This window comes from Heliangelus exortis, chromosome 2 (assembly GCF_036169615.1).
Source record: "Heliangelus exortis chromosome 2, bHelExo1.hap1, whole genome shotgun sequence".
In the NCBI taxonomy this organism is placed as follows: Eukaryota; Metazoa; Chordata; class Aves; order Apodiformes; family Trochilidae; genus Heliangelus; species Heliangelus exortis.
Genome location: NC_092423.1, coordinates 23,507,873 through 23,533,772, shown reverse-complemented (window position 1 = coordinate 23,533,772; position 25,900 = coordinate 23,507,873).

The window sequence follows — 25,900 nt, the reverse complement described above, 5'->3', positions numbered from 1 at the left end:
TGCAACTGGAAAAGTGAGATAAATAGCGTAAGGAGAAATCATTATAAACCTCAGTGCTTGAGAGGTGCATTCTCGGAAATGTGCCAGTCATAAAATCTGACCAGGCCTGAAAAATAAAAATCCCTTAAATAAGAATATAGGATCCCCATGGACTATTTTCTTATGCTTCTTCCACAAGCATGGAGCATTAAAAGATTGAAAACTCCTTTTCACTTCATTCCATGCAGCTGAAAAACCGTACAACATACTCCACATGCATTTATAATAATAAACTGTGGAATAAAGGAATTTTCCTTTTTGGGAGTGTGCACAAAATGAAGCTTGTCCCTGCAAAATTAAATACAAATAAGAGGAATAGAGGACAACCATGCCATAAGCCTAAGTATTCTTTCCACCCCTCTTCTGAACGATAAGCTGGAAGAGTGCTGAAAACGGATGCTTTCTCCTGTCTTTTGTGGGGTGGTGAAGGTGTGTATATACGTTGATGTGCAATTTAAGTGCATATTATATAATTTATACGGGGAGTAAGCCTCTTAGAGGCAGGCCCAAAGACTTCCTCTCTTCTCTGAGAAAATTTCAAGTGCCTAATGACTGGGAAAACAATGTAAGAAACCTTTGGCCACCCAAGACGTTGAGGGCATTGTTCCCCTGTGCTTCTGGCCTCGTTGGAGCTGACATACAGAGTAATGAGTAACAGGATTCCTCCCTGTGGTGCTCTTGTAGGCAAGTTACATGATTTGCTTGGGAATCATTCTTTCTTTTTCTTATTAACAGCGACTGATATAATGATTTTCTGACCGTAGTTATCTCCTCGAGGGAACCTTGCTGTTGCACTGTTATACTCATCACACTCTGCAGGTTGACTTCATCAAACTTCACCTCCTGCTTTGATGGGCCATTCTCATGCATGAGGGGGATGTGCTGTTTTTCCAGAGATTATTCACTGGGTTATTATGGAAACCACATTTTATAAATGGGGATCGCCCTAGTAGAAAAAGACAATTAGAACAGTGAGGATTCTGCAGCATTCCCTTGACAGCTGTGTTTAAAATAACACCAGAAATTATAAACTAGATGTATCAATCGTGAACAGCCTACACTGGCATTCGGCCCCTGATTTACACTCTGCTGCCTGACCCAGATTCCTGGTGTGCAGTGCAAGGTGTGCAAGGTGGAAAGCTCTGGCCTGAACCCTCCTGAATGGCTCACAGGAGACAAAAGGCTGGAGGTGCCTTTCCTCCATGCTGTCTCCCTCCTGCCTCCCCAGCAATGTGCCCAGTCTTACACCCAGTGTCAATTTTTGCTCAGGTTCTTGAGCATTTTTTAACAACCAGTGAAGTAAAAACATTAAAATGGATGTAATATATTACCATATTTCTTTTAAGAGAGGAAATGTAAAACATTGAGGTTTTTTATTACAATGTTTTTATCTATTTATCTTACAGGTAGAGTTTAATTATTTTCTAATTATGTTTTTTCAAGTTTGCCCCAATTTCTTCCTTTGGATGAACACTATTCAGATCATATATTTATGTGTTTATGGCTAATCATGACATGACCAGTCTGGCTTTTTTATTATCCTTCTACTTTATCTCTCCTTCTGAATCATGGTTGCCATAGTTAATAGCATTTTTGCTGCCACAGTTAACTGCAGTTCAGGAGTAAGGCTGCATTTTTCTCCACTTGTTATAAACACCAAAGCAAATGAGATCTCTGTCTTGAGGAGATTATCTGGTAAAGTGATCTTTCAGGGTTCTCATACATTCTTCTAGAAAAGGTTTCAGTTGAGCATTAATTTATTATTTTCTGCCCACATTTGAATCTCTGAAGCTGTGTTATTTTTACATCCTCCCCCTTTCACTGCTGACACTGAATTTATTGATAAGACACATATTGTGCCATCACCAAAGCAAGTACCTTGCTGCACTGTCATTAGCAATTGCCATTTAGCATTCAGACAGTTCACCTGCAATGAGCAATGCTCCTACCCAGGCCAGTTTCACGTTTCAGGTGGGGCTCTGCAAAATACAGTAAAATCTTCAATATCTCTGCTACTTTTTGCCTATATTCTTCGAGTTTTCCTTAAAACCCTAAAGTCATTTTGTAATGGGCATCACGTTATATATGCAAGCACAGAAGTGTCTCGGTTCATTGCATGTTTTTAATCTTTTCTCTTAGCTCCTGCCAGCTTCACAGGCCCCAGTAGGTGGCTAACAATTTATTTCCATTGTGCTGGAAGATGCCTTTTCTCTCCCCTCTCAGTTACCCATCTCTGCTGACCATACACTATTAACTTCCCCAAATTTCCTTTGAGACACCCAGAGACTTTTCAGATCAATGATTCACAAGTAAAGTAAATTTGCTTTTTAACATTTTGCTGGGTAGAATGTACTGTTGTTTGTGTAAGGACTGCCAAAAGTTCCTCCTAGCCTGTTAGTGAAGATTGTCATATATTGATTTATTCATTGATTCCTACTCAGTTATAAAATTTTTTTGCAATGAAAAGAGATATTATTTTGTTTCACTCAACAAGGAATATAAAATTACCTTTTGGCACAGATGCAATTAGTTAGTATTTGATATGTTTTCCCTTTAAACAATGCAATAAAGAATATGAAGGTAGTTCATGTTTATCCCTGATAAATCTGTCTTGGGTTAGTGCAATGGTGTTTAGAGAGCAGGGGGAGCCACAGGGGTGGCTCCTGTGAGAAGCTGCTGGAAGCTCCCCTGATTCCAACCCTGCCTCTGGCCAAGGATGAGTACATATGGGAAGTTGGAAGGGGCTCTGCAAGTAACATATTCAAGAAAATGAAATGAAACTGCAAAAATTTAAAAAGAAGACAAAGAAGAAGTTCTTCTTCTTAAAAAGAAGAAGTTGAGAGCAAGCAATGCCAAAGCAAAGATGCCAAGGTCAGTGAGGAAGAGGGAGAGAAGGTGCCCCAGCAGAGATTTCCCCTCACCCCATGGTGAGATGGCAGCTGTTCCTCTGCAAGCCATGGAGGAGCACAGTGGAGCAGTCCCTGAAGAACCATGGTGTGGATTTGTAGCACCTCAAGGATCACAGAGGGTCAGATGTGGATCTGCAGCCATGTAGGACCCCGTGCCAGAGGAGGTGACTGCTCCTGCAGCAGCCGTGACTGTGTGCAGCCCGGGCTGGAGAAGTTCCTGAGGGACTGTGACTGTGGGAGGGACTCATGTCCCAGGGGTTCCTGAAGGACCCTCCTGGGAGAGGGACCCCGCACTGGAGCAGGGGAAGAATGTGAGGAGTCCTCCCCCTGAGGAGGAAGGAGCTGCAGAAACTCCGTGTGGGTGAACTGACCGTGAGCCCACCCTGCCCCTCCCTGTGCCCTGAGGGGAGGCGGCAGTGAAGGGATCCGGGACTGGGGAGAAGGGGAAGGTCTGGTCATGTATTCCCTTTCTCCAGATAGATTAGATTAAATTATTTTGGTCTTCTTCCCAAGTTGAGTCTGTCTGTTTTTGCCACTTGCCATAACTGGGGAGTGAAGATATCCCTGTTCTTTCTAGTTTAACAAAACTCTGGGTGGATTTTTTCCTCCCTCTCCCACAGTGGGAGTGGAGGCTGAGTGAGGAGAGGCCTGGTTGGTACCGGCTGGGCCTAAACTGTGATAAAATCAAATCTGACCATGAAATACTTCAAAAGGTCATTCCTAGAGATCTTTTTTCTCCTACTGTAAAAAAATATGCTTATTCACCTATCTACTATGTTCATCCTGACTATGCAAATGCTGTAGACAGAAGACAAAGGAATGCTTGTTTCTAAATTCGCTATGAAAAACCTTAAAGTGCTGGAAAAAAAAAAAAAAAAGTGTTGTTTAGTGCTGGAAAAGGTGTACCCTTGGTGTCTGTGTGGCACTCTGTAAAGCTCAGCAGCATTCCCTCGATCTGCATTCATCCGTTCTCATACCCCATCTCATACCCCATACTCCATCTCTCTGGTGTGAGGACCATGGTTGGTTGGGCATTGCCATGATAGTGAAGGTGATTTTCTGCAGTTTCTATTTTTGTTGCAAAGAACAAATCTTTAGGAACTCTCTGGAGGTAACTGTCTCTTTCAAAGCCCATGTTCCTAATTCCACACATCTATGACTCCTGTAAACTGATAACTGTAAGCTTTCTTTTGTCATGGAAAGTGGAACCCATTTTGAGCAGGGGAGTGTAAGGTACAATCTATGAGTCATGAGCTGTAGGTCTTATCATACAAATCTCAATGTCTTTTTATTTATAATTAAACACCTTCTGTGGCTTGAAGATGAACACTCAGATCTGCTAGTGAGCTCATTTACATTTAACTTTTTTCAATGTAAATTCACCCACAGGATTGTACGAAGAACATGACTTTGACAAAACTAGCCTTCCTCTTGGAAATAATGTGAAACAGTGGTTGGTGTAAATAAGAAAGGCACTAGTAGGCTGTGGATTTAAGCTCATCTTAGAAAAGATGAACTTAATCTATCTGACACATCCAGCTGTGCAAACACCAGGGTTGAGTGAGCTGTGTTAACTTTACTAATATACGGGGATTAGAACAGATCTTGTGCTACATATAAATGATCCTTCTGTACTTGAGTACTGCAGAAGAAAGAAAGGAAATACAGCGGGAACTCTTATTTCTCCAGCTCTCATGAAACAGGGTTGGATGCTGTATGTTTCAGAACTTCATTCATATGTATGCTTATGGCTTTTGCCTTTCTGGGGCAAAATTTGCACAATATGAAAATTCCCACAATACATCAGTTCCCAGGAAAGAAAATTACAACCATACCAAAGTATTTCTTCACTCCTGTAGCACAAAGGTCCTAATAGTCAGGTGCTCTTGGCCTTCTAGAGTAATGGATGTCTCCGGTTGGATCCTCAGTGAAAGCAAAGGGAACTGAAGCTGTTATCTCTTTTTCTGAAACTAAGAGCATGCCAGAAATTTCAGTCAGACACTGGAGATGTGGATGTCCAATGCTCACCGATGCTTTAGGAGAAAAATAGAATCTTATTTTCCTGGAGTTTTATCCACTCAGTGACTGTAATTCAGGCCCTTGTTTTGCTTTGCTTGCCAGCTGCAATAGTGAGTTTACTATGTCACATTAGGGGAAAAATAAAGAAAAAAGGAAGATTAAAATCTTTATCAGTAACCATATGCAAGGCCAAATGTTGTCAATGTTACAAAAAAAACTTGCGTGTCTTTTAAGGAATCTTTTTAACCAATGTTTCAAATGGTGAACAGGGAACATGCTGCTTCCACTAAAATTTCCCCTTTTCTACAAAGCTAAACCACAGTAGACATCTGGTTAATTCACTCAACAGTGACTACACTGTATCAACATGTATAGCTAACCTTTGTGTTCAAACAGTTCACTTTGTGAAAACATTTTCTCCTGCTCAGTGTCAGGTCCTTTCTTGCTGCTCTTTTTCCCATTACATCACTTTTTTTCCCCTTCAGCCAGAGATATGGGAGACCATTTTCCTTCAGAGCATATGCCAGTGTTGAGCTGTTGAAACAGCAGGGGAGGCTATAAATCTGGACAGGGAGCTGCTCTTCATCCTTAGTAGTTGAATGCTTCATGGCCATTTCAGGCAATGCTTCCTCTGACCTCTGTGACCTTGCCTGGTCTCAGAGACAAACCTTTCATCTGGGGTGGAAACCAGAACCATGCTAACACACTTCCGAATATGCTGTTACAGAGTCACTTTTTTAGACAAATGTCAAATAGCAATATTAATTTGTGACTTTTCAGGTTTGTCCTCATGACCTTTTTGGACTACTTCACCTCTAAAAGACAGAAATTAAATAAAATAAACCCAAGAGCTTATCTGAATAGAATATACAAGTTGTGAGGATTTATTTAAAAACTTCTATCAGTAAAGCAGCTTGAACACTTCTTAAAAAATATCCTGTTGCATTCATTAGCATTTCCAAATATACAATTCTACTGTCCCACCAAAACATGGCTACTGAAAGAAAAAAGATGAAATAGTCACCTTTTCAGTACCTGGAAGTGTTATAGAGGTAAATTCTATTTTTTTTCACAGCAAGAGAGGGCAGGAAATGGATAATTTATATTTTTGGTTCAGGATGCAACTTTCAGAGTTAATTCTGTGAGAATCTGAAATACTGGACCCCAAATTTTTGACAGTTGAAAAGTTTTGATAGGTTTTTTCTGTACCATTGATAATAAATATTTAATAATGTACAGCACATCTTATTAATTTGCTCATATTTCCCTGGAATAGGTGAAAATAAAGTTACTTCCCTCTTTTCCATTGCTTTTATAACAGATACAGAATACAAAGTGAAATACCTGATATAGGAAGGACAAATTATTTTTGTTAAGGTATATTTTTTCTTTGGAAAAAAGATTTAAATTAAGAGTCTCCTTTTCATCAGTGAAGTTTTCATTTTTCAAAACAAAAGAAACAAACACCACTGACTTCAGTTTCCTGTTTGCAATGTCCCTGAATCTTGGTAAGAGTAGCTATCTCATCCATAAATCTTTAAAATTTTTTATTAGAGAGTTTTTGCACTTTGATGAGAAGCGTGACATCCACCATGTCAAAGTCAAAGTGATCACGGTGGGGTAACTTCAAAGATGCATTCTTGGACTTTCCAGGAAAGAACAGGGAATTCCATGAATCTGAGTTTTATTTCTGATGTAATGTGAAAAGGGAGGGTTGTTATAGGTAGCAAAAATATAGAGATACTCTTCATAGAGTACTTCTATTCTCTATTTTGTAGTAGTCTCTGGTTAAAAAAAAACCCCAACAAACTGTTCCATGAGAAGGGATTAACTTCTTCAATGTGCTGAAGTCTCAGAAGCATCAGTCAGGGTACATGGCTGCATCTAGTTCTGGTCTTGCAAGTATTTCAGTCCTGTCTGCCACTGGCTCTTTTTTAGGAATTGGTAGCACCAATATTCTCATAGCGTGGCCACTGGAGAAATATTCTGGGACAAAGAAATGTGTATTCAATGAGTCTGAGAGGAATTTAGCTGATATATGCTGTGTAAGTGCTTTAACCAATTAGTAGTTGTAAGGTAGACCTCAAAAATTATTTTTTTAGATTTTCGGGCTTAATGAAGAAGTCTGCTGAAACTGTTTCATTAGGTGTGAATGGAGAAGACAGAATTATTAAATCTTTAGTATTTCCTTTATGAAGTAAAACTCTAATTATCAGGAGTCGATCCATGTCTGGAAGCTCCTGGATTCTCATAGAATCAATAGAAAACAGGAAGCACCTAACCCAATCTAACAGGGTCTTCACCAGCCTGTTCTCAGAGCAACTTATTTGTCACATCCATGAGGACTGCAAATACTCAAGTAAGGCAGAATGACTCTTCAGATACTTAAATTTCATTAAGTCAGAGACCTGGGAAATAACATGAATGAACTCCATGAAACAGCAGTGGATCTTTAAGTCCTCTAAGTGCTCTAAAATCATTTCTCTTCTCTGTAGGCCACTGGTACTCAACAGATCAAATCCAAATTGCATCAGTGAAGACCTGTAAGTATGGACAGGATGATGAAGAGGAGAAGCTCAGGAACTGCATGTCTGCCTCTTGCAACACAGCTGTTTCATACTTGCTTTTTGGTTCATCGAATGTCTTCCAGTATATATGCACCTCCTGTGTAATGGGACTGACTATTGCAGCTACTGTTAGCAAACCCAGATCTGAGGATAATTTTGATACAAGGGCACTGTAATTACTTTTTTCTGCATTTTTATGTCCTCTCAGCATTACTTTTTACAGCTAAGATTTTTTTGCCATCAGTGTTGCTACAGTGATTTTCAATTTTTTGTTACAAAATTTAGATAACTTTGCAATTAAGTACTTAGACTTTCTTCTGGGTTTTTTTTGGTGTTTTTTTTTTTTGTTTTTTGTTTGTTTGTTTCCCCCTCAGTTCTCTAAGTAGAGTGTTTTTATGTTGGCTTTGTTGTTGCGTTTTGTTTTTTGCTTTTTTTTTTCCCCCCAAGAAGACTTTTTGGAGGTTTGCAATAACAGTCAGAGAGGGGTGGCTTTTATTCTAGGATTTGGTGTGTCTCATCAGATGGCTAAGCATGTCACTTGTAATATTTTGGTGCCAGGATTATCCCTGCAGTGTCTCAGAACTTGTGCTGGTGATTGTCTCAGATTTATTTCATCAAACATACTGCCAAGTACATCAAACTTGTTTAATATTATTGCAAGATTATTTTATGAAAGGTACTGAATTCTCATGGACCAATATCACACCATATTTCTATGTTGGAAGGATAATTGCTGTTTTTTCAAGAAAATGGCAAAGGTCAGTATAAATAAGTATCAGGTTGTACTATATAATAATTTACAGTCAGCATATGGCCTGTATCATTCCATGAGTATATGTCATTGGATATGCAGTTATCTAATGGGTATATTGGTGTTTCAGCTAGATGACTGATGATGATGTTATGTTCAACAGAAATTATGCCAAATCTCTATTTGTTGTTCTTGGATAAAAGAGCCATCAAAAGCTTTTTCAAGGCAGTGTTTTATGGTGTTCATTTCCCTCAATGTGATGAGCTCATCATGCAGTGGGACAGATCCCAACTATCCCCTTGCTCCCAATGGCAGATATGAATGATCTTTGTTGGCTTTTTCTGCTTCTTCAGTAGGATGCTGTATGTCCATGCAAAAAACTGAATCAGCTTGCCTATAAAGTGCTACCAGATACAGAATTTCACATTAAAAGTGGTTTCACATGAAGCATGGTCAAAAGAAGAGTATTCCATTTATTTTTCAGGATGGCAGCAGTCCCATGTCTTCCATGAGCTATTGAGAATTATTAATGAATCTAGTCCTGATATTTCTGACAGCTGCAATACTGTTCCTTTTCAGTTCTTCCTCTCAAAATGCTCAACAACAAACCTTGTTACCTGACAGATTGTTTCTTGCATCAGCTTAGTTTTTATAGAGTGTTAAGTTTTCAAAGTAGACAAATCTGTAGACTTGAGAATCCCTGCTCAGCTGCTTTCAGTTTAACTGCCAAAATGAGACACACTCAAACTTTTGGATTTTCATGTACATGTGGCTATAAGTTTTCCACCCAGTGGCAATCTGCAAGTCTACTTGCATGGATTAAGGGAATTGAATATTTAAATATTTCTCAAAAGTAGGTGTTCAGAAGAAAAATGTCTGTTAAACCTTGCCCAGGAATGTTGCTGCCTTTCACAGAACAGGGAATAATGGCTCCTTTGCCTTCATGGATCTCAGTAATAATAATACTTTAGCTCTGGGTGTGTTCAGTCAGAATGAAGTTAATGTGCAAATAGAATACTTGTATGACATTCAAAATCTGCTGGAAACCTTGTTAGAAATAAAAAATTGGAGCCCCCTTCTAAGCACAGTAGGGCTGTAAGATTTCTGGCTGCTAAATCATGGAAAAGAAGAAGAAATGAGAAACTCTTTGGAGGATAAACCTGTTTAAGAAGGATTAAAATATATAAACTGATTCATTCAATTGGGCATATCTACCAGCTCTGCATGTGCTCATTCTATATCTGTTAACTGTTTCTAGCTGTAAGAGATGCATGTGCTGTGCATAGGCAGTGATGCTGTTAGCTCTGTGCTTTGTATGCCACATTCTCTGCTCTCATGCACTACATCTGTATTAAACCAGTGACTACACGGGCAGTACCTATGATATACCAGCCAGGTCCTGATGGTAATATGAGTTTTAGGGTAATCTCCAAAACTTCACTCCTGTCTGTTCTCTTTGCCCTTTTATTTAGCCTACAAGTTGATGTTTGTAACTCCTGCTTTATCAGCAACAGGTAATGCTAGCTTCTAATTGGGGCCCTTGGTTGATGCTGTGAAATGGTGTCATCTGATGCTTTCTAAGAAGCCCATCCATGCTGCAGGTTAATGTTTGCTTGATGAATATTCACCTGCTTTGTCCTGAATCAAAACTCAGAGACACTCATGAAGATTAACAGTGGAGACAGTAAATTTGCCCTTCTTACTATGCAATAACCCCTAAAATGCATGAAATGTGCCTGACATCCTTTTCACATCGTACACTGAAATCAGCTCCAAAGGCTGAAGATAGAAGGGCAACTGAAACTCTAGAGTACATATCCAAAACCATGGACCAAGCAAACATCACTGTCTACAGGTACTTGATTATGGTCTAGGACTTTAGGTCTTGCATAGCAAGGTCAGATACCATTTCATGGATGTAGGCTTGACCTACAGCACCAGAGGAGTCTGCAGTTTATCGCTGGATATAGAACACTGGATTTAGGCTGTTACTAAAATTGCAGATTAAGTTCAGTATTTGAGGAAACAGATCATTCCCAACTGACCTTGTGTCCCAGAGCATCATGAAGACCAGGCTGACATCGTAATTCCATCAGCAAAAAGAGAAGGCACTTAAATTATACTATTTTATTTTTTCTTTTTTCAGAAACTGGGAAAGTCCAGAGCAGTCAGGATGTACAAGGAGATTAGTTGTCCCTCATGAAAGCACTTTTAAGAAGCTGTTGAGTTCTTCCTGGGTTTTATCACATACTTGCAGAAAGAAACTGGACCTAAGCAGGGTTTTAGGTGTTGTGCCCTTGGAGCTCAAAGACTGTCCTCGTTCTTGAGAGAGATGAGCACAATAACCAGAGGACAGGAGAGTAGGGAAGGTAACCTTCACAAACCTCCTTTCATATGCCCACTGGGCAGCAGAGAGGTCTGTTTCTCAAGATAGCCATTGAAAACACATTACATCCCATTCATGTTGATCTCATAGAACTCATGATTACCTACACATACTATTACCTCTGCTCAACCCCCTTCTACTCACCTTGTTACAATGGTTTGGAAGCAATTTGTGCAGCACAAAGGATCCTTCAGTCTGATCCTGCTTTCTAATTTTATGCTGGTGTTCCACCACCAGCTCAGAGTTGCAGTTTCCTTGCACCATTGTGATGAAAGTGAATGCAAAGTTTATTTAAACTCTGCTATTCTCCACAGGTAATGCTTGACACCCATTTTTCTAGATGACTTTATGAGATAGGAGGCAAAGATGAACAAAGCTCTTTAATCTAACTGGAGTCCTCCTGATTTGTATCAAGGAAGTTGTGAGCAGAATCAAATCCTAGATCATTATTTTCTGAACTGCTAGAGAGACAGGAACCCTAGGCTGTGAGGCCCTGATTCAGGAAAGCATTAAGCACCTGCTTAACTCTTAGCACTGACTTCAATGTATTTAAAGTTAATCAAGTGCTTAAGCTTTTTCCTCTATAGGGATTCTTTTCTGCATAAGGGCCTAAGAGAAAATAGATAACTATAAAGAGCAACTGTAATGAGCCTGCATATGGGCCAAAGAGAAGGGGATTATTAATGCTTTCAGGTTCAGTGAGGACTAGGGTTTAAATATCAACCTCCTACAGTGAGACATGAAAGACTCTCATAAATGTGTTAAATCGCATCAGGTCCATTTAATATCATTATGTTTAATAAAAGTATCTTTGCACTATAATCATCAGTGAGGACAGTAGATGGACCAGTCAGGCTGTACTGGAAGCAGGGTATGTTCCTTCTGTTAGGGTTATCCCATTTTCTGCTACACTCTGCCATGTAGGTCTCCAACAAACAATAAACTTCTAAGTGCTTTAAACTCGGTGAAAATCTTGAAATTGCCTTGAGGGTGCTAAAAACACAGCTACAAGACACAACTGAGCTAGAAAATTAAGAATGAGGTTCTCTGAAAGAGAATGGTAGAAATGAGTGTGGGAAAAGTTCTTGAGCAACCTCTGTTTTCTTGGCAATGTTTCTAGTAATTGGTAAGAAATGCCACAAAACTGCAAATCAGAATAAAAATTAGTATAAAAATGAAACTAGGGCTTTTATCAGAAAGGCCTTTCAACAGTTTTTATTGTTGCTCCCTTTCTCTTTCTGTGGACAGAGAAAAAACAACACTTTTTTGTTGTTTATGACTCCAGAGGGCAAACTGAAATATTTGATTTAATTGGAGCATTTAATTTTAAAGATGGACTATTATATGCAAGTGCTGCAGAGATCATTTGACAAAGCAAGAACTTTGGGGAACCCCCACCCTAAACCTCATCAGCTTTTATTACAATCACTTTATGATGCCTGAACATCTTAGCAGTGAGTCTTTAATACAATGGGGCTAAATTTTCTGTGGAGATTGGTGGTAGTCAACAGCTTTTATGTACGAAAGCTTATATAGGAAAATTTTATTTTAATAGGTCAAAGACAAAAGCGCTCTGTGTGGGAAATGTAAAGACAGATCAAAATCTAATTGATGAACAATTTCAAAGCCAATTTGTATTTCCTTGCCTTGTAGAAAGTTAAGCATAAACAGAAGCTGGCTGTTCAGTATCAAGACCTCCCAGACTTCCATGCCTCAAACGAAATTGTGTTTTTTGGAAGAAAGAAAATGAGCTTTATGCAACTTTACTAAATAGAATGAGAAGGCCCAATTCTTTTTGAGACATTTGAAATTTGTATTCTCTTTTATAACAGTATTTTTGTTGTCTTTTATATTAGACAATAAAGGCCTGTGTGAATAAAATGTAGTCAACTACATTAATACACAATATGAGACACTGTCAAGAGAAAATACATCTTTCTTTCTTTTGCTGTAACCATGACCTTTGATTCTAGAAACTTTCATGCCTTGATCATTGTACTCTCTATAATTAATCCATGCAGCTTGTTACTTCAGGGCACCAGAGCACCGAGTTTGGGAAGGCAAGGAGACAGATAACTGGATGGGAAGAAATCCATCAGCAGGAAGCTGTGGATATGAACTATGGATGAGAAATTCCCTGACCTGCATGTTGCCAGAAGCTGAAACGACACACTTAGAGAAGGATTCCTGTACGTGTGGCCCAGTTTTCTATTCCTTCCATAGCATTTGCATAGCCAAAGAGAGGTGCAGAGAGGGGGTAGATAAGCCCAGGGAGGTGATAGATAAGCCCCATACGTGGAAACGTTCAAGGTCAGATTGGACAGGGCTCTGAGCAACCTGATCTAGTTGAAGATGTCCCTGCTTATTGCAGGGGGGTCAATTAGATGATCTTTAAAGGTCCTTTCAACCCAGACTATTGTGTGATTCTGCCTAGGCTAGGATGCATTCAGAATCTTTTGCTGTAGCATTAACTTTTCTTCACATTTCATTTGCAAGTGATGGAAATGAACAATTTCTCATTTAACTAACAGACATTGTAGTGCCTGTTGTAGAGAAAAGAAGCATAGAATTCCTTCCATATCATCAACACTTTTCTAGGGTTTAGATGGTGTATGCTTGAGCACTTTCATACCTCTGGTCTACTACCCCAAAAAGATGCAGAAGTGAACATTGTCCTGGAAGAAAAGACAACAGTGAACTTTTATCCTTCAGGGTTCAAGTCACTCCTTCTTCATGCAGGGTTCCCAGAGCTATGCCCTTATCTGAGTATCATTTGTCAGGGAAGCAGCTAGTCCCTGGTACAGCCCTGTCCACCAGAGCAGCCACAAGCTCTGGAACTACAGTTATAACCTGGACAGTGATTACATCTTTTTAGGCAAGGAACTGCCGTGACTCCAAAAAAACAAATTAACCTGATTTAGTCCCTACCTAAAGGTTCACCTGTCACATCTCATTTGGTTTGGACTCCATAGCTTGTTCCATCTGGGAACAGAGTATGAGGAGATGAGGTTGTATAATGAAGCAGGTCTGTTTTCTCCCTTTTACTTCTGACAAAGTGTTGGTTCATTTCAAGCAGAAGTCCACCTTGTGGATCCACACCTTGTTCATTGTGCAAGGACTCTGCGAAAGGCAAATTTTGTTTTGGAACGGGAAATATGTCACCCATTTTGCCAAATTCAGTCAAAGTCTTTCCCTTACCAGAGCTAGGTTCATGCTGACTTGAATAACTAGTAAAAATTGTGCACATGGTAGTAGGGAAAATAGCAAGTCAAGTGAGAAGCATTTGTTCCATCCTAGAGCAGTCTCTAGGCAAGTGATGTAAAAGATGATAAAATTTCAGAGAATTTCTACAAAAGTTTTAGCAAAGACCAAACAAAGATATGAAGCAGTTGACTAATACAGACTCTTTGTTTAAGGGTGATGGTTTGTAAGAGAGGTAGAAGAAGATAATTCTGTTAGGTAAGTAAAAAATTAAATATAATAGAAAACTAGAACTGGTAAATATGTAAATCTAGGTTTGAGAGCACACATTGACTGCTGAGTGACACTGGAGAAGAAATAACAAAATGCAAGATACAATGCAGACTGCCCTTTTATGCACGAATCAAAAAGTTTGCATGTTTTGCATTCTCATCCCTTTAAAAACCTGATACAATCCACACATAAATATGATTAGCACCTCAGTTAAGTAGGGGGATAGTACCTTGTGACAGATGGACTGAGTAAAGGCTTAGAGGTTCTATGACAGGGAAATGCACAAAGAGAACAGGAGGTCAGCTCAGATTGAGAATACCACCTGTGCAGGAGGATTGTTAATGTCTGGAAGCGGGTTTTTTTTGTAATTTATTTTATTATTCTTTTAATAAGATATTTCTTAAACTGCATTATGAACAGTGTTAAACATGGTGGGGTGATGATCTACAGTCAGGACCCTTTTACTGAATACAAGGTCACTCCCATGGTTTATATCAAGTAACACCACTTGGCTAAGTTACCCTTCAAGATTTTACAGTACAATGTTTTCTGTTTTCCACCATTTTTCTATTTTATGAATATGACACTACTCTTCCAGTCTGTACCACATGTGTTCCAGGAAAAGTGGCTTCAGAAACACAAAAGCTCTGAGGACAATAGCTCTCTGCTAGGAAATTACCATGCATCTAATTTTCATTTTTTAAAATCTGTGCTCCAAATATTCTCTCTTCCTTAAAATATGAAAAAGCATACAATCTAAGCACGACTGGCTGAATGTGAATTTTTTCTAATACATTTTCAAAGTGAGATGATCCCCATTCATATTTAGTGACTCCTTTGCAGAGCAGTTATCCGACAAAAATAAACTGGGGAGTTACTTATCCTAAAGGAATCCAAATAATTTAAAAAGTAATAAATTAGGTGTATTCCCCCAGGACCAGGGCATATTATCAGTCAATAAGCAGGATTAATTTAGATTTCAACATGTTATGCTTGCCATAATCTTTCCTTCTGGTGCACATTACAGAGTATTTTGCCCCACAAGATTAGTTCAGAATAAGTAGGCTTTATCGGTGTTCATCTAGCCTCTGAGAATGATTTAATTTTCTCAGTACTTTAATAATGAAATGATTTTTTTATCTGTTTATTTATCTAAAAGGGTATCCTCCCATTTTGAGTAGATGATTAAGTTCCTAGTTTTAAGAAAAACTGAATATATAATAGAATGAATCACTTTAAGATACTGTACCATGCTGGCGCTCCTCTGCACATACCTGGGAAGAGAACAAATTCTTCCTTTACTTGATTGTCAAAAGGATTTCCCATCAGTTTTTCCTAACCCTCCTAGGATCTGACCCAGAAAAATGTTCCTCAGACTTGACTTGGCTGGTTTTACCAAACTAGAGATTTTCACTTGAACAAAACCAACGACTGATTAATTTCTATCACTTTCCTCCCATTCTACTGTATTGTAGTAACAGTGTATTTTGTTTCTGTTTTGTGGTTTCAGGAGGACAAAGAAACCTGCCCCTGCCATGGGAAACCAAAGTCAGAAAAAGTGCTACAGGCCAGGCAGAGAGAAAAAAATTTGTAGTCTTTTTCTCAGTATATATAGAATTTCCAGTGCTTTCAACAGGAATGGCTTTACATTAGGCTACCAGTTCAGGCCTCTGAGGGTTTGTCTGGACTTGTCTTGGTGTACCTAGAGATTTGCTTGAGCTTGTAACAGTTGCCTATTGACAGGGGGCCCTTGCCTGCCTTGTTTTAGCTTTTGCTTAGGTTGGAAAAACTCTGAGGTGTAAACTGTAAAAAAAAAAAAAAAAAGAAAAAAGACCCTAGGCCCTAGTCTAAAATGCAGCAGAGAGGGGAGAAGGCATAGGATGAGGGCAGAGGTCTTGGTAGCACAGGCAAAGGCAGATACAGGAGACTGGGGGGGATAGAAAGTGGGGTCAGTTACTGGTCAGCAAACAAATGCAACCTTGCTTGCTGCATCAACCAGTCTCAGGGGTAGCAATGAGAATAAAGAAGTATCCAACATATATAAAACATAATTTACGAAGTCCAGGGAGATACAACATGGATCTGCAAACCAGTGCTAAAAGAGTAAAGTACAGTGTGCCATCAAATATGAAAATTCTCCACAGCAAATGTCAGAAGAAGAGGAAGCCTTCAACACCAACATCATACTCGTAGCAAAGGGCTTGGGATACTTAAGACTCATAGTAATCCTCCCTGTACCCTGTATGAATGGACATCATCAGCCCTAGGACACTGAGGGACATTGGGAGAGTGAGAAGAAGACCAGAGAAGAAGGTAAGTAACTATAAAGTTTGTGTGTGTATAATTTTAACTGCTGTATGCAATGTGAAATGTGTAGCATCACTGTAACTGCACTAACAATAACTCCTTGATAAGACTCTTAAGATGTAATTAGATTAACAATAAATTACAGGCTTTGAATATATGGTGTGTTCTTTTTCCCCATAACAATCTGTTTTTCTAACCTCAGAGTGCTGGGATAGCACTTTATGGTTTGCATTTTCTGTGTGTATTTAGAAATTCGTATTGTTACTAACCAAAAATCCCAACAATCTTTCTTACTTGTGGCTTTTCAAGACTTTCCCGTCCTGAAGTAAAACCTCTCTTCCCCTTTTGAAACCACAAGCTACACTTAAGCCTCAGTAACAGGACCTTAATGCCACAAATAGCTTTGTGTGGAGAAGCATCTGCACACAAGACAAATTACAATGGTGGCCGTTCCTAGACACAGCGAGACTATGATGTGGACCATCCTGGAATACGTAATCTAGTTTCAGACTCAGCAAAATGGTTTCACAGAAATCACAGAGTGTTAGAGGCTGGAAGGGACTTAGATCATGGGGTCCAACCCCCCTGCCAGAGCAGGACCACCTGTTGTAGGTCACACAGGAACATGTCCAGGTGGGTTTTGAATGTCTCCTGAGAAGGAGACTCCACAACCTCCTTGGGCACTTGTTCCAGTGTTTTGTCACCCTCACAGTGAAAAAGCTTTTTCTTATGTTTATACAGAACCTCCTGTGTTCCAGCTTGCATCCATTACCCCTTGTCCTACCACTGGTCATGACTGAGAAGAGCAGTTTCATCACACTCAGGGCAATTTCTGACTCAGCCTTCTTTGTAAACAGATTAAGACAGTGCAGGAATTTCTACCCCTGCTGTGCTGATCTGCAACTTCTCTTTATAAATCTCTTTCCCTGTCTGCTTTCAAAATGTTATCTTAACTAGGATTAATAAAGATATACTGAGGAGTTTCTTATCTCTTCTAGGAATTACATTTATAATAATAATAATAATAAAGCTTTAGTCTCAGAGAGAAATGGAGGTGGAGGGAAGCTAGAAAGAAGAAATGTACATGTAGGAGAATGGGCAGGTAAGAGCTGAGACAAGGGCATCGGAGGCCACAGATAGGCTCACACCAAAACCTGAGATCCAAATAGCCCTGAACTTTGAGAACATCAGAAGCCAGATCAAAAAGTTTTGATCTGGACCCCTACCTTTCTCTCTGAATTAGGAAAGGATAATCTGGTTCTGATAAAAGAAGACTTTTTGAAATTCAAAAGAGCTCAGTTTACCTTTTAAATTAAGTTCTGAGCAGCTTTCCTACTTCTTGCATTCAGCCAGAGGAAGATGTGGAAATATCAAAACACAGCATGAAAGACGTGCCTGCCCAGCCTGAATGAGGGCGTACTGAAAATCTCCTCAGGGAGATTGATCTTGAGATTTCCAGAGCAAAGCCTGCATGTGCTTCAGAAAAAGAGTTGAAGTTTTAGGCAATTGACTAAATGAAACCACAACATCAAACAAAATGAGGTTCATCATGACTTGCTGATTAGCTGGAATATGATTACATTTATTTTAGATGTGTGGTATAATCCTGTTTGTAAGCAAAGACCTTCATAATTCACTGTCTGCCATGTCAAAGACTTTGGTGCCTACATCTGTACTAGGAAATAAATTGCATCCTTGCTTTCCTCTGGAAAGAGAGGGGAAAGGGAAACTGAAAGGACATAGCTCGTGCCCATAGGACTAAACTGTCCTACCCTCCAAATCCCAGTGGCTGCATCCAAACTGTCTATGGGGAATGGTCCTTGGCCCATGTTCACCCATGAACCATGCCAAGAAGTTTCTGGGGAATGGGCTGGCAGGCGTGACCATGCCATACACTGTGCTCACATTTAGCAGTATGGAAAATCATGGGATAGCAGTAGGCTCATGCTCTGGCACTTTTGATTTCAATAGTAAAGTCTGAGCTAGGCTGATACTGGTTATCTGCTGCCATGACTGCAGTCTCCTTTCCTGGCAAAGTGTAAGGAGACCAGTTGTGAGTAAACACAATCTTTCCTGCAGTGCTCTTGCTACGTTTCAATATAAAACTCTGTGAATGAACTTGCGACCTCCTTTTTTCAACCCACTTGATTTTGGTCATGTTCATCATTCCATGTTCAGTAACAGACTCGCTTTATCTTGACATGTAAGTATTTGCTGTCAGAGATAAGATCTGGAATTGCAGCTAGTTCTTCTGGCAGTGATGTGTCTCCAAAACAGTATGGACCATTGAGAGTATGTAAAGACAGCATCACTGCCTTAAAAAGTCAATGTTGTCCTTTAAAACCTGGGGTGTCAGCCCCCACCACTGAGCTGTTATACCCAACTCTTACGTCAAGTGTGTACCATGGACACAGCTTCAGTCTGAGTTGGAAAGAACCCTGGCTGGGCAGATCTACACTGCATTCCCATTTTCCCATTGGAAAGCAGCCTAATTGACTGACCAAAAGTACCTTGTGGACGCCTCCGATCTAGATGACTGAAGAACTAGGGCTGTAAGGTATGCCAGGAAGTCTAGCTAGTGTTGCATTTATTTCTGCAATAGAATTATTTCAGGATGTAGGCTTGTTACAGTCTCATGACCCTGGGCAGGCCTAAAGGAAAATTCAGTTTTGCTAAAGGTTTGGGACTGCTTCAGTATCATTCATTTTGCACCTCAGTGCAAGAGCAGTTTTTCTATTTATGCATTCTTCAGGGAGGATGATATAAAGGCATATTAAAATTCTGAAAAAGTGGATAAGCCCTTCATATTATCTTTTGTTTTGAAATTTTTTCAAAACAGCCTTATTAGAAATATAATTTGCTTTGTCTGGCTCTTAAAGATGGGTGGTAGATAATGTTCCAGGAACTCTGTTAGGTGAAGGTAATACTTACAATTAAATCTTTGCCTATATCATTAGCATTACAACTAGCGATTATCTAGTAGATTTTAAATAACTTGGTCCATCATCAGAAGACTACAAAATAAGTTGGAAAATCAACCCCACATTTATGTCAGTTTTCTGTTCACCTCTTTATGAAGATAGTATTATTCTAGTGTCTAATTAATTCCTAAATTGTTAGCCAGTAACATTCACCTGCACACTACTCTCATCTTGCTGAAGAAATAGCTGGCTTCATTTGTGTTCTTTCTGGGTGGGTTTCTTGAATGAAAAGGCAAAGGGAGAATGGTTATTATGGTTATTGTGGTTATCGCTTCAGTGGAGAGAAAACTTCGGAATAGATAGATGAAGGATATTACTTTTCTTCATGGTTCTGATTGCAGTGTGAGCTACAGCAATTAGTTTTTGCTTCAAGGGGGATGTGCCTGACCCTGGTGTAAGAGCTGTGTCATGTACTCATGCTTCCCATGCCTTCCTGCACATATTGATCACTTAATTTCTTTAGGAAGGTGGTGTTATCCCAGGAGACCCCCTACAGGAGACTTAGAGCCACCAAGGTCCACAATTAGCATCTGGATCCCATCACATTTAACTGAACTCCATTTTAAGTGAGGAGCCAAAATAGACTGCCAAGGCACAATAAATACAGTGTCTCTCTGATGACTGCCATGTTCTGTGAGAGCTTTTTCAGAGCAAGGGATGAAGCTTCATTATTGGGTATAATGAGCTAGAATGGTAATCTTGAAGGTGATTAATGCAACAGCATCCTAGGTTGAAGCTGAGGATGTTTGGATAGAGCACAACTTCCCAGCTAGGGAATGATTTTCTTTTTTATAGTATGAATTGTGCTAGTGTGCATATATTTTCCATGTGGATAGATGTTTGGTTGAGCATCTGTGCCTGTGCTGAGGAGCTGGAGAGCAAGAAAAAATCCAAGCATGCAAATGAAAAAAACCTGTTCTTTTATGAAAAAAACAGATCTGTTCTCTTTTGGTTGCATTGCTTACATAGTTGTTAGTTTAATCTTTATAGTATAGTTTTTTGTTCTGCTTTTCTTTTCTTTTTTTAAGTGTGTTGCAAACTAAGTAACTGGAACATAGGTAGAAATAATATATTTGGGTTACAGGGCAAAAAACTGGCATGACTTTAAAGGCAAACATTTCATAACACCACATGTGTAAAGCATTATAGTAATTGCACTGTGCACATCTGTAACAGACTGAGTGAACAATGAATATTAAAAACACATTCCTAAAGCTGGCCCAGAAGATTGGCAGCAATATTTATAAGGGAGACCTGAACTAGGTCCAATAGAGTCCAAATGCTGGGTCTTCTGCATCCTGAGCTGGTGGGCTTTGGAGGCTGTTAAAGTGATGGACTCAGGGTTAGGTGGGAACAGAGGAGAGCAACATGGAAAGGCTTCTCCAATTGCTGCTGCTTCATTCCCCAGCTTCCTACCCCACAGAAGGTATTTCACTCAGGAAATCTGGCTGCAGTCCTCAGTGGCTGCTGTTCAAAACTGCTTTAGTACCAGAATGAGGAAAAGGAATGGATGTGGAAGCACACCAGTGATGATCAAATGGTCTGAAGGCCATGCGAGGAACAGCTGGCCTCTCTTCCAAGCAAGGACTCAGAGATTATTGGATTTCCTGAGATACACACTCCTGGTCAAGATGGGCAAGATAAAAGCCCACAATGAAGTTGTGTGGTTCCTGCTAATTGGTGATACGCTCCAGTTAATTAATGGGCTATGCAGCATATTAAAGACATTTTATGGGGAAGAATGGTGGGATATGATTCAATCAAAACATTCCTTTCAGGCAGTAGAGAATGCTGTAGCTACCTCTCCAGTAAAAAGGCAAATCCAGAATGTTTTGAGATGCTGATATTGCCTAATGAAGAAAAAAGGAGGGATACATGGTTCTCGTTTTAGTAGTGACAAGACAGATGCCATCAAAAGCTTTGAAACTCAGATGCCTTCCACAAGCACAGGAGAGTAAATTTCCTGCCAGACCCTAAAAACAGGACAGATGACAAAATGTCCCAGATCTGAATCCAGTGGCTTTGCCATGAGATTGCAGCTGTCATAGCAACACCCAAGAATTTATTATGTCCTGTAGAAGGAGGAATGTGGAACACTTGGTCTACAATCCCAAATGGTAACAATTTAACCAGGAAGTGCTCTTCATTTGCTTTTTCTCTTTTTATGTTGAGGCCATTTGTACCTACAAGTTATCTTAATTATTAGAATATTTTTGTCCTTTTTCCTTTCTTTCTTTTTACACCTTAAAACTTTTCTCCTTGTAAAATTTAAATTAAAAATTAAAAATTGTGATGTTGGTACTTTGTTGAGTCTACCATCCTCAGCAGCACTATTTTCCTGTTGTCTTTTACTTCTGCATTAATCAGCTTGGTATAACAGATTGAGAGCATGAGGATTTTAGAGGAAAGGACATCTTTACATTCTGTGTTCATATAACATCAACCTGACCCATGTTTAATGTCCATAAGTGCTACAGTAATACTTGTATTATTACCACTATTAATCTGTGGTTAAATCTTTAACAAGTCCTATTTAAGATAATATCAAATATTTAAAGACTGTTTTGGATTTTAACAAAAAACCCCACTTTCATTGTCATGAGACAAATTAAAAAAATCATACTATTAAAAGTAATAATATGACTTTTCCTGAGGCAAGGCAGCAAAATGCTTTCTTTTTTGCTGGAAAGTAAGGATTTGCCAGTAATTCTGTGACACTAAGTGCTTATGGGAAAAACAAACCTTAAGAGATCAGCAATAAAGTATTAAGAAAGAAAAAATTGGATATTCACAAGCTAATAATCACAAAAATCAGAAATGCAATTAATTTCAATAGTAAACATGTCGGTCATCTAAAAAAATAATCATAATCCCATTTTCTTTTCTTTCCTTCTTTGACACACTTTTCTAGTTAAATGAACTTAGCTAAACTGTGGATTGCTTAGCCCAAATATATATTATCTTCAAAGACAATTAACAACATTCAAAGAAGCCCTTTGATGTGAAATTAGATAAAATTAATGCATTAAAAAAATATGTATTTGGATTTTGATTAAGTAACCCAATAAAGACCATTTCTGAGATGGATAGGTAGAATTTGTATTCCTTACACAGGACCATCATGGTTTACCTAAACCCAAGCAATGGGTCAGGATGTGTTACAGGTAAATTCAAAGAGAAATATTTAGAAAAAGTACTTAAATGCCATGCCAGTCATCTTCCTTATTAATATGTTATATATGGCCTCTATCAAAAACTCACAGTGATCTAGATATGAAATCTAATGAGAAGTTTTGAAAAGAAATAGTTCTGATGTTGTATGGTTCAAAAAAACTGTAGCTGTCTTGAATCATTACAAAGAGCAAGAAAGTCAGTGGGGCTGGAGGAATGTGCTAATTAAGGAATGTTCTTGGAATGTAAACTCAGGTAGATTTCCAGCAGGCTGTGGGGAGAAGAAATCTGATCCTAGTTAGCAGGGAAGAGGGAGTCATACTTCATGTAAATCTTAAAACCTGCATTACCAAGAGCCAGAGATAAAGAAAAAGTGAAAGGAAGGCAGGAGACGTGGAAAGGGATTTGTCTCAGTGAATGCAACCCAAAGTATCTCATTGATGTTGGCAGCCCTGGAGTGGTGGTGGGGTTCTGAATGTTTGCTTTTCCTTTCCTCCCATCTTCTATTAATGTCATAAATCAGTTTTGTAAAATGGCAATAAAGAGACAGACACTGACCTGCTGCATTGGTTACCGAGGCTGACTACAGCCTCAGAGAGCATGAAATAAAATAAATCACCCTCAAGGAGAGGCTCTCCAGGGTCTGTTGCCACCTATCACAGCTAAGGAGTATCTGAGAGGAGTCATGGCTGGCAATGACTAAGCAAGAAAAGGTTAATCCCAGAGGTATTGTATGCTGTTGGAAGAGTATTGCTTTTCAAAGATTCACCAAGGTCTAAAATGGTCCAACCCACTAGACACTTTTCAGTGGTGCCCAGTGACAGGACAAGAGGCAATGAGCACAAACTGAAAATCAGGAGAAGCATAAGTAATGACTTTTTTACTGTGATGGTGATCAAACACTGGCACAGATTGTCCTGAGCTGTTCTGGAGTCTTCAGACTTTAATATATCCAAAGTCTAACTGAACACAATCCTGGGCAACTTGCTCTAGCTGACCTTGCTGGGAGTAGAGAAGTTCAAGCACATGATCTCCAGAGATTCCTTTCAGACTCAGTGATTTTGTGATTCTGTCATTGCGTTTACTTTACTTATTTTCTTTTTAAATTTTATGATCAATAGTTTAACTGTTTTGCTAATATAATACTGATTGATTTGACTTTGAATTTGGCTGGTGTCCAGTGAAAATTCGGGTTAATCTAATAGGCAGCACATCCACATAAATCCAAGTGTGCATGATGCTATCCAAGTTTGGATACTGGGGCATGTCCCATTAAACTGTCAATGAAAAGTCAGTATGAATCTTGACACTATCAGATTCTGAGTGAAATGGAACAGGCTGTCCTGTGTTGACATGTGTAGGGCTTCTCCCACATACAACGGTGAAGCAAACTTCAGATATAATTAGCCCTTATGTCCTCATAAAATGCAAAATGTTTGTCTTTTTGCACATCTTATGAAAAAGTAGGCAGGGTGGACAACATCCAAGATATAAGAAGTTCCCTTCTATTTGCCAGCGCTTGTTCCCATGGATCTGAAGCATCACAGTCCTATTGTTCTGAAAGTTCAAGTGTTGCACATGGAAGGATCTCGGATACATAAAGTTTCTACCACAAGTTTCTGCTGCAGAAAGAAGAAAACAGCATGGAGCAGGTAGTACAGTTTGACCTGGGATTCTGGAAATTCACCATACTATATGTTTGCAGGAGCAAGGAAAAAAAATCAGAGAAGCTCTGGGCAGAGACTTTTAAAGAGCAATGGCTAATCATCTTCTTAATCTAGTTATCCCACATATCCTGTGCACAGTTTTGCAAAGAGGACTTCCAGTACAGCCTTGTTGCAAACCTGAAGCTTTAAAAGCCTTGGGAAACGTATCATCTTGCATTGATAGCTTTGTTGATGCAGTCAAAATGCATTAAAATAATTAATGCATTTTAAATTAAGTGTCACAATTCTGAGGACAATTCTGATCTCTTCAGCTGTATCAAATAGCTTTCTTCTAAGGAAAGAAAGCAAACACATTTCTGTAGCCTTGGGGAACAATTTGCCTAATGGTGATGTCACCAGGTTCATACAGCAGGTACCTAGGATTCACCCAGCAGTAAATGACAGATTGCTGAGAAGTCTGACTTCATTTGAATACATAAAGTCAGGAAAAATATTAAGTGGTACAATTACTAAGACATGTTCAATTTGAAAACAGTTTTAAATGTTGTAGCAATGGAGTTACGTGAAAAAAGACCTTGGCGATACAATAATAACAAAAAAAAAAAAAAGGTTGCTATCTTTTTAGCTTAGCTGATCTCTTTAGAGGGTCAAATAAGGAAATCTATCTCTCTTCAATTGCTGGATAACCTTGAAATCACATTTATGATATGAAGGATGCAAGCTAACACCAGCAAATCTCTGTGATTACAATTCTACATATTATTTTAGTCTTAAGGTATGAGCCTTTTCCTTCTGCAAAAGACATACTGCGTGTTATTACGTTTTATAGGGAATAGTTGAATAATATGAATTATTTGCTCATCTAGATTAAATGTTCCAGTAAATAAAATCATGTGAAAATATGTGTCATTTATATCTGCGAATCTTCATGTTGAGATGCAGGGTAAGACTAAGATCTTACTGTGGTTTTATTTTGGGTATGAAACTTCATACATTTTGGAGGAGTTACTCCAAGCTTACCTCCAAACCAAACCCAGAATCCATTTCAAGTCATAACAAAGATACAGATTTATTGATAATATTTGTGACTTTAATGGTTTGGCTGTTTGAAACTGTTGGGTTTTTGTTTATTTTTTTTGGTTGCTTGGTTTACCTTCTCTTAAAGGAATAATAAGAACTAGTGGCAGGATTTCTATGAGTAAATGCAATGTCTTAATATCAATAAATGTGATTTTTCTGAAAGGTGTGCAGAAAAATCCTTTCATTACATTAGTATATAGAATATGTTCCAGCTTCAGTGAAGAGAACAGGAAAAAAAACACCCTAAAACTAAAACAACAAACAAACAAGCAAACAAAACTCCCAGAATTGCTCAGAAATCACTTCAGAAGTGACAAGTCACTTCTGGCTCAATTTCTGGATTTCACTATAGCATCAACATTCTTGCCCTAGGGCATCTGGAAGTAAAATAAGTGGATTTACCCAAATAATTTTATTCTTTGGAAAGAAGTAGGGTTAAAATCAGAATGTTTAGACATATGATAACAATTCTACTTGTATGCAAATGCAAAAATAAGGACTGGTTTGAGTTGTGAAAAAGTCTAAATGACAAATGGAATTCCTTGGTTT